This window comes from Podarcis liolepis (assembly GCF_965112155.1).
Source record: "Podarcis liolepis genome assembly, chromosome: 11".
NCBI classification, from domain to species: Eukaryota; Metazoa; Chordata; class Lepidosauria; order Squamata; family Lacertidae; genus Podarcis; species Podarcis liolepis.
The window spans coordinates 7753193-7764675 of NC_139565.1; the positions used below are offsets into that span (position 1 = coordinate 7753193).

General features: G+C 40.6%; 1 long non-coding RNA gene across 3 annotated transcripts in view; it reads left to right on the forward strand.

Moving 5' to 3' along the window:
• Positions 1-11483, forward strand: part of LOC310688499 — a 41448-nt gene that overhangs the window by 18936 nt on the left and 11029 nt on the right. The window lies entirely within an intron of this gene.

Genomic DNA, 11483 nt, shown 5'->3' on the forward strand with positions numbered 1-11483 from the left:
TCTTCAATCAAACGCCCAGTAACGTAACTGACTGATAAATCACGCTCCTGTATGCCTTCTAGAGACAAAACTAAATTATCCCAGCTTTCCGGGAGAGAACTCAAAATAATAGCCACCTTCTCCTGCTGGTCTAACGCACAGTCTCTTTCCTGTAGCGCAGAAAACTTTAACTGTAAACTGTGTAGGTGTTCCTGCATTGTAACCCCAGGCTGTAACATTGCCTTGTACAATGCCTTGCGAATGAACAGCTTGGAAACCGCTGTCTCACGCACATGGAGTTCTTTAAGTGCTTGCCACACACCTCTAGCTGTCTTGATTCCCCTCACATACGGCAACTGGGAATCTTCCAGCCCCAAGACAATTGTGGCCCTTGCTCTTTGGTCTTTATCGAGGTCTTCATCATCAGGCTTCGTAGGAAACTTACTCACCACTTGCCAGAGACGATCCCTCTGCAGCACTGCCTGCATGCGTTCTGACCACAGCAAGTAATTGGAGTCATTCAGACGCTCAAAAGCCATCTGAACTGGTTGTGAGGCCATCTTGAGAGCGATGTCCCTGGAACCCGGAACCAGCTACTCACGACCACCGAGAGAGAAAACAGGAACCACAGCACCCAGCACTCACACGCTGCAGCTGTTGTCCTTGTATCCGCTGCGTCACCAGCTCACCACGGTCAGGAACCAGCCAGAGTCCAACTGCTGCACCAACAGGAACAACAACTTCTGGAACTACTGGAACCAACGCCGTTGATGCTGACACCACCGCAACTCAGGCTGGCAGCACAATGCCCATAACCTCATGGAACTTTGAAGTGTCAGGCATAGCCCTACTGGCTTTAGCCCAAACGTAGCAGAGTTTTCCTGCACAGCGAGGAAGCTAGTTGCGGCGGTAATGACTAGTCAGCTAGACTCAGAATAACTATTTACAGGATTTATTAAAAGGAAAAATAAAACCAGCAGAGTTTCTGCATATAAAACAAAGCAAAATAAATCCTCTCTTTCTCTCTCAAAACCATACACAGCACTTCTAACTCCTAACACACCTCACATCAAAACTGTGCTAGCAATCCTAGATAACAGAGTTGAGTGCTGCTCGTTAACCAATCAGAGTGAGTAGTTTCTAGGTCAAGCAGACCTGGGCTTTCTGCCAAGAGTAAATTGACACCAGCTTGAGTTAATTGGTGAAGCTAGAATCTGCAAGTTTCCCACGAGAACCAATTAACAGAAACTGAACATATAAGACATGGGGTTTTTTACTCTAAAATTATGTTCAAAAACTTGCCTAGTCTTATACAATGATAGTGGACGGGTCGTCTTATACAATGGGGTGGACGGGTGATTGGCTGTAGCTGCAAGCAGGAGCTTTCAGCGACGATTGGTGACTGCTAGAAGGGCTGCTTTGGATTGGCTGCTGCTTCTCTAATTGGGTTGGTGATTGGCTTCTGCAGCAAACACTGCTGTTGATTGGCTGTCGCTGCCACAATTGGTGGCTGCTGTTTTAGAAACGTGCGCAATTGCCAGTGGACAGCTTTTCTCAGTTGGGTAAGAATTTTTTTGCTGGGGAAGGGTCTGTATGCGATTGGCTGTCGCTGTGGCAAGTGGGCAATTGTCTGCTATCAGCGTCTATGCTGCATGTGAGCGATTTTTGGCAATCCCCCCCCCCAAAGCTGTAAAACTCTGGCCAGTCCTTTCAAAAAAGCTCAACAACTCTGAGCCATCTCTCCCCCCCCCACCGCCATTTTCTTAAATTTGAGTCCCCCAAAACAGGGGGCATCTTATAGTTGGGGGAGTCTTATAGACGGAAAAGTATAGTAATTGATTCCAGAAAATGTGTTATCAAAGACAGAGGGTGGGAGTATGAACAACCATAGCATGGGTACAGATTTTGCTTGTAGCACCAAAGCTGTGGGGTGAGTGGGTATTCTGTTGCTTGTAATGAGTCCTAGTTCTTTGGAAATAGCAAAGGACCTCAAGCAAAAACACTGGCAAGCATTTAAAGGCTCAAGCCAAAGGATTCCAGATACCAGCTCAATGCATTTGGATGCATTTCCTGTTTCACGCTGCAGAATGGTACAGACATCATATATGCTCTGAAACCTTTCTTAGTTAATTTTCACATACCAGAAGACACGTCTAAAGTTCATTGCTAAACATTTCTTGCACGGGAAGGTTCCTGGCTCTCCGAAGGAAGCAGTGGTTTGCCTTTGATTAAAGAAACCATCATTTGATCCAGATGATTAAAATTGAGGTTTGAAGTCATCTGGTCTCTCAAGTTGATCATTCTTTGGCAAAGTGGTCTTCCACCATGGCTCACCGCAATAATAGCATTCCTACTTAATAGTACTGATGCAATTGGAATTCAACACATTCTTGCTGTTTCTTCAATTGTGTCAATGCTCTGTCTAAAAAGACAAGCTGGTTGATTCATGTTTAACTAAGGCTGAGGTTTCTCTCTCAGCCTAACCTACCTTTCACAGGGTTGTTGGGAGGATCAACTCAGTAGTATCACCAGAAAAAAATATTAGGCTAAACAAAGGGAAGCAAGCAAGCTTTGTTTCACGTGTTTCGTTTGTAAAAGAGAAAAGCATCCAAATGGTCTATTCTCTACTGCCAATTTTCTCTTAAGTAAATCCTATTGATGGTGATAGAATTAACTTTCAAGTAAAGTAAGCATGCTAAGGATTGCATCTTGATTTTAATTTCTAGTTTATCTTCTTCTTTGGCGATCACTCATATCTGAGTAAGATTATCTTCTATAAACATGTTTTAACAATGAGTCCGTAAGTGACTGTGGAGCCCAATTCTGGATCCACATGTTCTTTCACAGTGGGGACATTGGTTTCCGGGCAGGAGTTGATCACGGTGTGGATTTGCCAAGCATTCGTACCTCTTAGCACGTTTCTCCCTTGCGTCCTGAGTTCGAACTTCTTCAAAGTCCATGACACCTTTGGTAAAGGCTGTTCTGCAACTGGAGCGCTTGCAGGCCAGTTCTTCCCAGTTGTCAGTGTTTATACTGCCTTTTAAAAAATTTGCCATGAGACAGTCTTTAAACCTCTTTTGTTGACCACCAGCATTATGCTTTCCATTTTAAAGTTGGGAATAGAGTAGTTGCTTTGGAAGATGATAATCAGGCACCCGCACAACATGATAAGTCCAATAAAGTTGATGTTGAAGAATCATTGCTTCAATACTGGTGATCTTTGCTTCTTCCAGTACACTGGTATTAGTTTGCCTGTCTTCCCAAGTGATGTGTAAACAAGCATTTTGGTTTCCCTGCAAATGTCCCAGTCCTCATGTCTGTGTGAAACTTTTTTTTTTTTACTTTTAGAAAACATAGGGCTCTGTGCAGTGGGGGTTGGGCTACTTTCTAGGGGGCTATTGGGTCCCCCTTGGTGCCACTTATAAAAATGGGAGTTGTCATGTACAGTCCCCTGAATTTGAAAGCAAGATAAGAATGATGCAAATAAATAAAAATGTAAACTTTCTTAGTTAACATCTTGTTAATCTAACCTGCCTAAAACCTTACTGACTAGCAACTTTTGTCAAGTGGTACATGATTCCCCCCCTCCTTTAGTACTTCTAACAGATCTTCGAAAAATGTTGCCATTTGAAGATATGGAATATAGTAATAAAGTGCAATAAGTTTTGCCATTTAATAAGGAATAGAAACATACTTTGATTGTCCCTCAATATAGAATTAATAAAATAAAGGAAGATACAATTTATTTTGAATAATACTACAATCCCATCTGCAGGCTTCCGTTTCTGGTGAATAATGATATTATTACATATATATAAAACATGTAATAAGTGTTGGAAATGTAAAGAAAAAGAAGGAACATTTTATCATATGTGGTGGGATTGTAAGAAGGTGAAGGGCTTCTGGGAAATGATATATAATGAGGTGAAAAAGATGTTGAAATATACGTTTGTTAAGAAACGAGAGGCTTTTCTTCTAGGAATAGTAGGAAATGAAATAAATAGAATGGACTGTAAACTTTTCCAATATGCAGTAACAGCAGCGAGAATATTATTGGCCCAAAAATGGAAACAGGAACAACTGCCGATGCTCGAAGAATGGAGAATGAAACTGTTGGAGTATGCTGAACTGGACAAACTAACAGGAAAGATCAGATATATACGAGATCAAAAGTTCATTGAAGACTGGGGAAAATTTTCAGACTATCTGAAATGTGTATGTGATGAGCAAATAACGCTAGTGGGATTTCAAGAAGTTCTGTAAATGATAGAGGACTATTGTATTGATAAAAACTAAGTGAGTGAAGGTTTATAAAATGCAATATAAAATTAGGAAATGCGTATTTTAAAATTTGAATAATGGATGATTGTCAGAGAGGTTGAAGGAAGTCTAAAAGAGAAAATATGTGATAAATTTAGATTGGATACTATAAATGTATGTTGGAAAATTTAATAAAAAAATTTTAAAAAAAGAATAATGATATTATTAAAAAGAAAAGCTGAAACAAAATTAAACTTTTCAAAAGCCTAGGGTTTGTTTATGTCAAATGAGTATTTGTTAAGGGACCTGATTTTATTCACTAGAAAGGAAATTGCCACACATGAGATTTATTTGTCTCAAATCTAGCTTTCAGTCTCTTAAGGGGAACATCTGTGAAACATACGGGATAAGACTTGCTAAAAGATTGTGGGAACATGGACGTATGCTTCCTGTTGCAGAAAATTATTTATTGATTTAAATGCTTGTGCAACAGTTGGCAGGTGATCAAAAAATGTTACAACCTGATGTGTTGACAGCATTTGAAACACAAAGTCCATCTTCCACTGACATCTGCCATACAGACCAAAGGCTCCCCTCTCCCCCCAGTGCCTCCTCCTCCTCCTCCTACCTTGCGGTGTTGCATGTGTTTGTGGTTTCAGTTTGACAGGATCTATTCCAAATACTACACAGAATTCAGCAGTTTGCAATGGAAGCGTTTTGTGGGAATAAAAATAGCCATCTCTGGCCACTTTCCCTTGTGTAGTTTTTTCCCATGCCTTTCTGTTTACTTAACTTTCAACCCAATGTTGCAGTTAATCAGCTATGCTGAGAGAAATCCTTCTGATTTCATTACATTTTTGTTGCCATTTACCCCCCCCCCCCAGCTTAATGTTAGTTCCCATAACCTTTAAGTGCCAGAATTAGTCAAACATCAGAACAGAAGAATTCCCAGTGCACTAGTGGAAGTTAGGGAAATGTGCTCAGCTAAGGCTTAAAACAAACAACGGGATGATTTCAACAGCCAGTGTAATTTATTTTTTTTCTGGGACAGGGTGGGTGCTGGTAGAAATAACAGCTGGTGGACTTACAGAAGTACACTTTAAGATTTATATACTAGCTCAAACCACTATAAAACATACTGGGTCAAATTCTTAAAACTACATATAGACCAACACTGTGTATGTGTTCTTGTGTGAGATTTATATATAAATATATTTCCCCTTAGAGCAGCTCATCAGTTCTCAGGGGAACTGCATTTTCATTTGCATTCCCAGCATTCTCAACGTTCTTGCTACATCTGCATTTGTAATTTTGCCATTTTGCACGTTGAGCAAGAAAAAAATGGCTTGGATCACTTTTCATGATATAAATAAACCGGCAACCGAGTAGACCATAACATATCCAAGAAAAACATTTCCTCTTCCAACCTGTCCTCTTCCTTGCATGCCATGTGCTATTCTTCCCTTCTCCACCGCAAGTCATTGCCTGCCCACTCCTTAGTCACAAACATTTAACAACAGTTCCCACTTTGTCTTATTTCTCCCCCCTCCACCTTTTCTCTGTTAGTTGTCAGTTCATGCTTCAATATTAAACTTCCTGCTAAGATGCATCCATTCTTCAAACCCAGCCTTTCCCAGCTAAGTGCTCTAAAGATGTTTGTGGATTACTACCACCATTCCTGAGCACTGGACATGCTGGCTGAGGCTAGTGGGAATTGTAGTACAAAACATCAGAAAGATACTAGATTGGGGGAGGTTGCTTAAATCCATTACTTTGGTGTGTTTCAATTAAGGTATTTAATTAAGTTGAATTTAATTAAGTTTTATTGATAAGGTATGACAAGACTCCCTGTGCTTTCTTTTGAAGAACAGATTCTTTAACAGCCCAGTTTTTCCAGTTGCAGGTCCAAAATGCAGAAATATTTCTAAAAATCATCAGTGTTCAATGCAGGAGGTTTATATATTTGTATACTTTGTAGAGAGCAAAACATTTAAAGTGATAAAGAATAGCAGTGTGCAATATACATGGCACTAAATATGAATAAATCAAAGTCAGAAAGCATATGATGGGGAAAGTCTACCATTATAACAGACCTTCCAACTGTCCCTATTTTCCAGGGACAGTCTTGGATTTACAGAAGCCATCCCAGTTTCTGATTTGATCCCAGAATGTCCCACTTTTCCTTAGGACATCCCTATTTTCATCAGAAAAATGTTGGAGGGTATGGAGTTATCTGACGCCCGAGGCATCTGAAGGCACCCCCATCTGAAGACCCCCAAGCAATCTGAAGGCAGTCTTAAATGTTTATTTTTTTAAATGTTTTTATATGTTGGAAGCCACCCAGAGTGACTGGGCGGGGTATAAATAGTAATATAGTAGTAGTAGTAATAATAATAATATTTATACCCTGCCTATCTGACTGGGCGAGGTATTATTGAATAGGATGTCCCTATTTTCACCAGAGAAATGTTGGAGGGTATGTTATAACAATAATCTAGCTTAGTAGCTAGAACACTGCATCAAGTGTGATTAGCTTGATGCCTGTTCCCTCTTTCAAGCTGCGGAGAAATTACCTGAGGGCCAAGTAAGACCAACCATTGGTCCATCTATCTCAGACCCATCAACACTGATTGATACCATTTTTTTCAGGGTTCCATTTTCGGGTCAGGTTCTTTCCCTGCTCAACTTGGGAATACCAGAAATTGAATCTGAGACCTTCTGCGTGCAGCTTGTGCTCTACAGCTGAGCTATGGTTCGTCCCATAAATACCACTGGAAATTCAATTATTTTATCTGCATGTCGTTAAGTTTATACCGTCACAAGGCAGATTAAGTACACCATATAATAAAACGAGTGTTGAACATTTTGACACAAAGCTTCTGAGAATCCGTGGGTGGTTTGCCAGAAGATATGAGTAATGTATTTTGTAAAAGTTATAAGCTTAATGCCCTTTCATCATGTAATTCCTAGTGAGCTAATTTGCAACCAGGTGTAGCCTGCTTCTGGCATTGCTTCCACAGTACTTGGTTAGATTTTTGCAGTCTTTTCCAGGTGCCTTATCATCCGTAATAGATTTGTTCTTCTGCATTGAGAGGAGGATGTGCAGTATAGTATAATCCTCTGTATGTTTACTCAGAAGTAAATTCCACTGTCTTCAGGGGGGCTTCCTTCCCACTAAATGTGTTCAGGATTGAAGCCTTAATATGCTAGTAGCTTTTTGCCTCTAAGGATTCTAGAATGATACAGTGGTGCCTCGCAAGACCAAAAGAATCCGTTCTGTGATTCTCTTCATCTGGCGGTTTTTTCATCTTGCGAAGCAAGCTCATTGAAGGATTAGCGCTATTAGCGACTTTTAGCGGCTTATCTGCTGATCGGATCAGCTGATAAGCGGCTTAGAAAAAGGGGGGAGGGGAAAAAACCCAGCAGGAACTCGCAAGACATTGTCGTCTTGCGAAGCAAGCCCATAGGAAATTCGTTTTGCGAAGTACCTCCAAAACGGAAAACTCTTTTGTCTAGCGAGTTTTCCGTCTTGCGAGGCATTCGTCTTGTGGGGCACCACTGTATTCTAAATTCAATTCTTTACTGTATCTTCTTGTGACACACACAGCTTGTAAGAGAGATCCTCATGGTCATTAAGTCCAAACCTTCACACACAATTCCTTCCCAATCTATGGTAATTCCTTTATTTTTTATGTTATTCCTGTGCTGGAAAAGAGTTGAGTTCCCCTGTTCTCTTGCAATCATAGAGCCATTGATTTCAGAATTCTACACTGAATAAGGATTTCAGCACTTGGCCATGTATCAGTTCACCCTTGGACATGATGTTCTGTACCAGAACTTTCATGCTAGTTCACTTTTGCAATGAAAATTGTTTTCTCGTAATCATGTGGTTACCCAGCTCGTGTTGTGCAATGAGCTGTAAGAAGTATTTTTAAGACAATATGGTGGTAATAAAAGCCATATTTTAAACTTAGGGCTCCACTAATTTTACTGGCATTCATCTGGTAGTACTTCTTTTCTTTTTATTTTTTCCCCATTTCCAAATGCATTTTCATACATTACTATGAATAAGCTAAAGGAAACTCTGAAATTTTGAAACCATTTCAACGAAGAAAACATGGCTTACCTCAAAGTGTAAGTGATACACAAGTACCTAATCAAAATGTGGCTTTTGTCAATTCAGATACACAGGAACCTCCCCCCCCCCTCAATACTTGCCAACATAACCCCTGTGTTAAGTGGGGGGACAGTGTTATAGGCACCAGGATTTTTAAGAATCCAGGTATCCTGAGAATCTCATAATGCTCAGCAATCCTGACGGCCACCATTGTTGCTGCAGAAACTAATGAAGGCCAGAGCAGCAGTCTTTTCCACCAGAAATGTACCTAGTATGTTAAAGGGCAAGGAGCTAAACTAACTGAACTGAAACTGAAATTTAGAAAGGTTTGGGTTTGCCTTGTGATTAACCTAGAAATTCCAAACTAAAACTCTGTAAACTCACTTCTAAACTCTGGGTTCATCACTTACTGTTTTCTATTATGTTTTCAAGTTGGGCTTGTGGTCTTTTGAATCATCGTACCATATTTACATATACGTAGATGCGTGCTTCTCTGTTCCGCTGAATTTCCTGTTTGACTATTGTACCTTTGAGGACTGGGGGGTGAGTGCATGAACTGACTCCACTGAAATGCATTGCATATGAAGTGATATGTGGAAATATCAAAAGCTCTGTACGTGGCAGTACAATGTGAAATAGCCCTTGGTGCTAACTTTGATGGGATGTTAACAAATAAAAATGGGAGGGTCCATTCACGTTTGGTTTTCGAAAGACACTGAAATAGGCAGGTAATGATGAGACAGAATGGTATTAATAGATTTTTTTAAAGGGGGCCAGTGTGGCGTAATCGTTAGAGTGTTGCACTCGGACCTTATAGTTGCTTGCGCCTAATGGGAGCCCAGCATCCTCAGGAAAACCATAGCTTCCCCACCCCTAAGATAAAAGGAGATCCAAAACTTTCAGCAACCACTACTAACACATTCAGGACTTAGTTTATGAAACCCTGGAACTTATAAACCCTAGAAAGTGCAGTTCAAGGGATATCCGATGCACAGGTTATTAGTAGGGATTTATCGTATAAGTCACTATGTGGATATTAACCTGATCACATGAAAAAGCTATAGTCAGTCACCACAGATCGTGCCTATTTTTACATAACAGATGAAACCAAGGGGAAAGATGGCAGGTTTCTTATAGATTTGTTTTCCATTATCATAATGTCAGGTGAATTCGAAAATCCTTTTTGTTACAATAGGACATGTCAACGTTCTCTTAAGATGAAAGTGTACTTGAGGACCAGGGGAGAATCTACAGTATATTATTTAAGAAACAGAAAATCATCTAGGGAAAGGAAAAGATGGGTTCGGAAGACTGCAGTGGCTCTTAAAAGCCAGACTATCCCTGACTATTAAACAAAGCCACTAGAACATGAATTCTAATAAGCTCTGAAGAATGTGGCCCACGATACTGCAATTCATTTTGATGTCAAGTTCCTGTTGAAACAGGTTTGCAACAGACTGTATGACAAAGACCACAAGTCATTTTTGAGTGAATTAAATCCCTTGGTTGTAGAAAACAAACCTTTCTTACAACAAAATGGATTACTAGTATCTATATTTGGTAAGTGAAACAAAAATATTAACTGAGTTTTATTGGAGGCAGGAATAGATGTCTAAATGCAAAAGTGGGGTTAAAATACATACAAAGAGCAACATTATACTATATAGATAAGATGTCTTCTATAATCAAAGTGTTTTAATAAGCCACTAACAGCTACTGGAGACTGCAAAAAAAAATGTTCTTTGCAAAAAATATATATATCTAATACAAGAAATACCCAATTGATAACTGTGCTTGGCAGGTGAGGGCCTCCTACAGATAATATCTTACCAGGAGATCTTTTCCACACAGTGAAGGAATTGCGTCTTTAGTTTTGTGATACCCACCGGTTTGAATCCCCACAACGGGGTGAGCTCCCATTGTTCGGTCCCTGCTCCTGCCAACCTAGCAGTTTGAAAGCACATCAAAGTGCAAGTAGATAAATAGGTACCGCTCCAGCGGGAAGGTCAACGGCATTGTCTACGGCCATACTACCCTGAACACGCCCGATCTCGTCTGATCTCGGAAGCTAAGCAGGGTCAGGCCTGGTTAGTACTTGGATGGGAGACCGCCTGGGAATACCGGGTGCCGTAGGCTTCCTGCTTGGCAGGGGGTTGGACTCGATGGCCCTTGTGGTCTATTCCAACTCTATGATTCTATGATTCTATGAAATTCCCTGCCATCTCTGTTGTTGTTTTGGTGCCTACTCAAGACCTACCTCTTTCAACAAGCCTTTTAAGTTGAGATTTTTCCAAGTCCTCATCTGTATTGCAATTGTTTCTAAGATGTTTTCATTGTTTGCTGTTTGCTATGCCAGGCTTCTTTGGAATGGTGGGATACAAATTTAATAAAACACAAATAAAAATAAAACAAGTAAACCTATGATGACTAAGATATTTGCCTGCTAAAGGCTTCAGGTTTCAGCTTCTCATTTTCCTGGACTACAAGAGCATCTCTAAACTTCTTAGGTTGGAGAACATAGTTTGTTTCTTGTCGCACCGATTCTGTCAGACAGTTTTAGCACAATTCTGTTGCTGCTGACCGAGGTATATTGGCCTCGGCCCAGTATACCTGAAGGAGCGTCTCCACCCCCATCGTTCAGCCCAGACACTGAGGTCCAGCTCCGAGGGCCTTCTGGCAGTTCCTTCACTGCGAGAAGTGAAGTTACAGGGATCCAAGCAGAGGGCCTTCTTCGTGGTTGTGCCCACCTTGTGGAACACCTTCCCATCAGATGTCAAGGAAATAAACAACTATCTGACTTTTAGAAGAGATCTGAAGGCAGCCCTGTTTAGGGAAGTTTTTAATGTTTGATATTTTTTCGTGTTGTTAATATTCTGTTGGAAGCCATCCAGTCCCTATAGGAAAACCAGTATTATTCCACTGTCTCCCCATATCTGTGTGTCAGAAATGGCATTTAATTTTCAAAGACTTCCCAAGCAGCATAGGGGAGGATAGGGCTTTGCCACGGGCAGGGTGGGAGGGAAACACTCCTCTCTTATAACTAATACATACATCAAGACACCTATAACTAAGATAATGGAGATGGTTCTCAGGACATGTTAATGGAAATGGACCGACGACATACCAG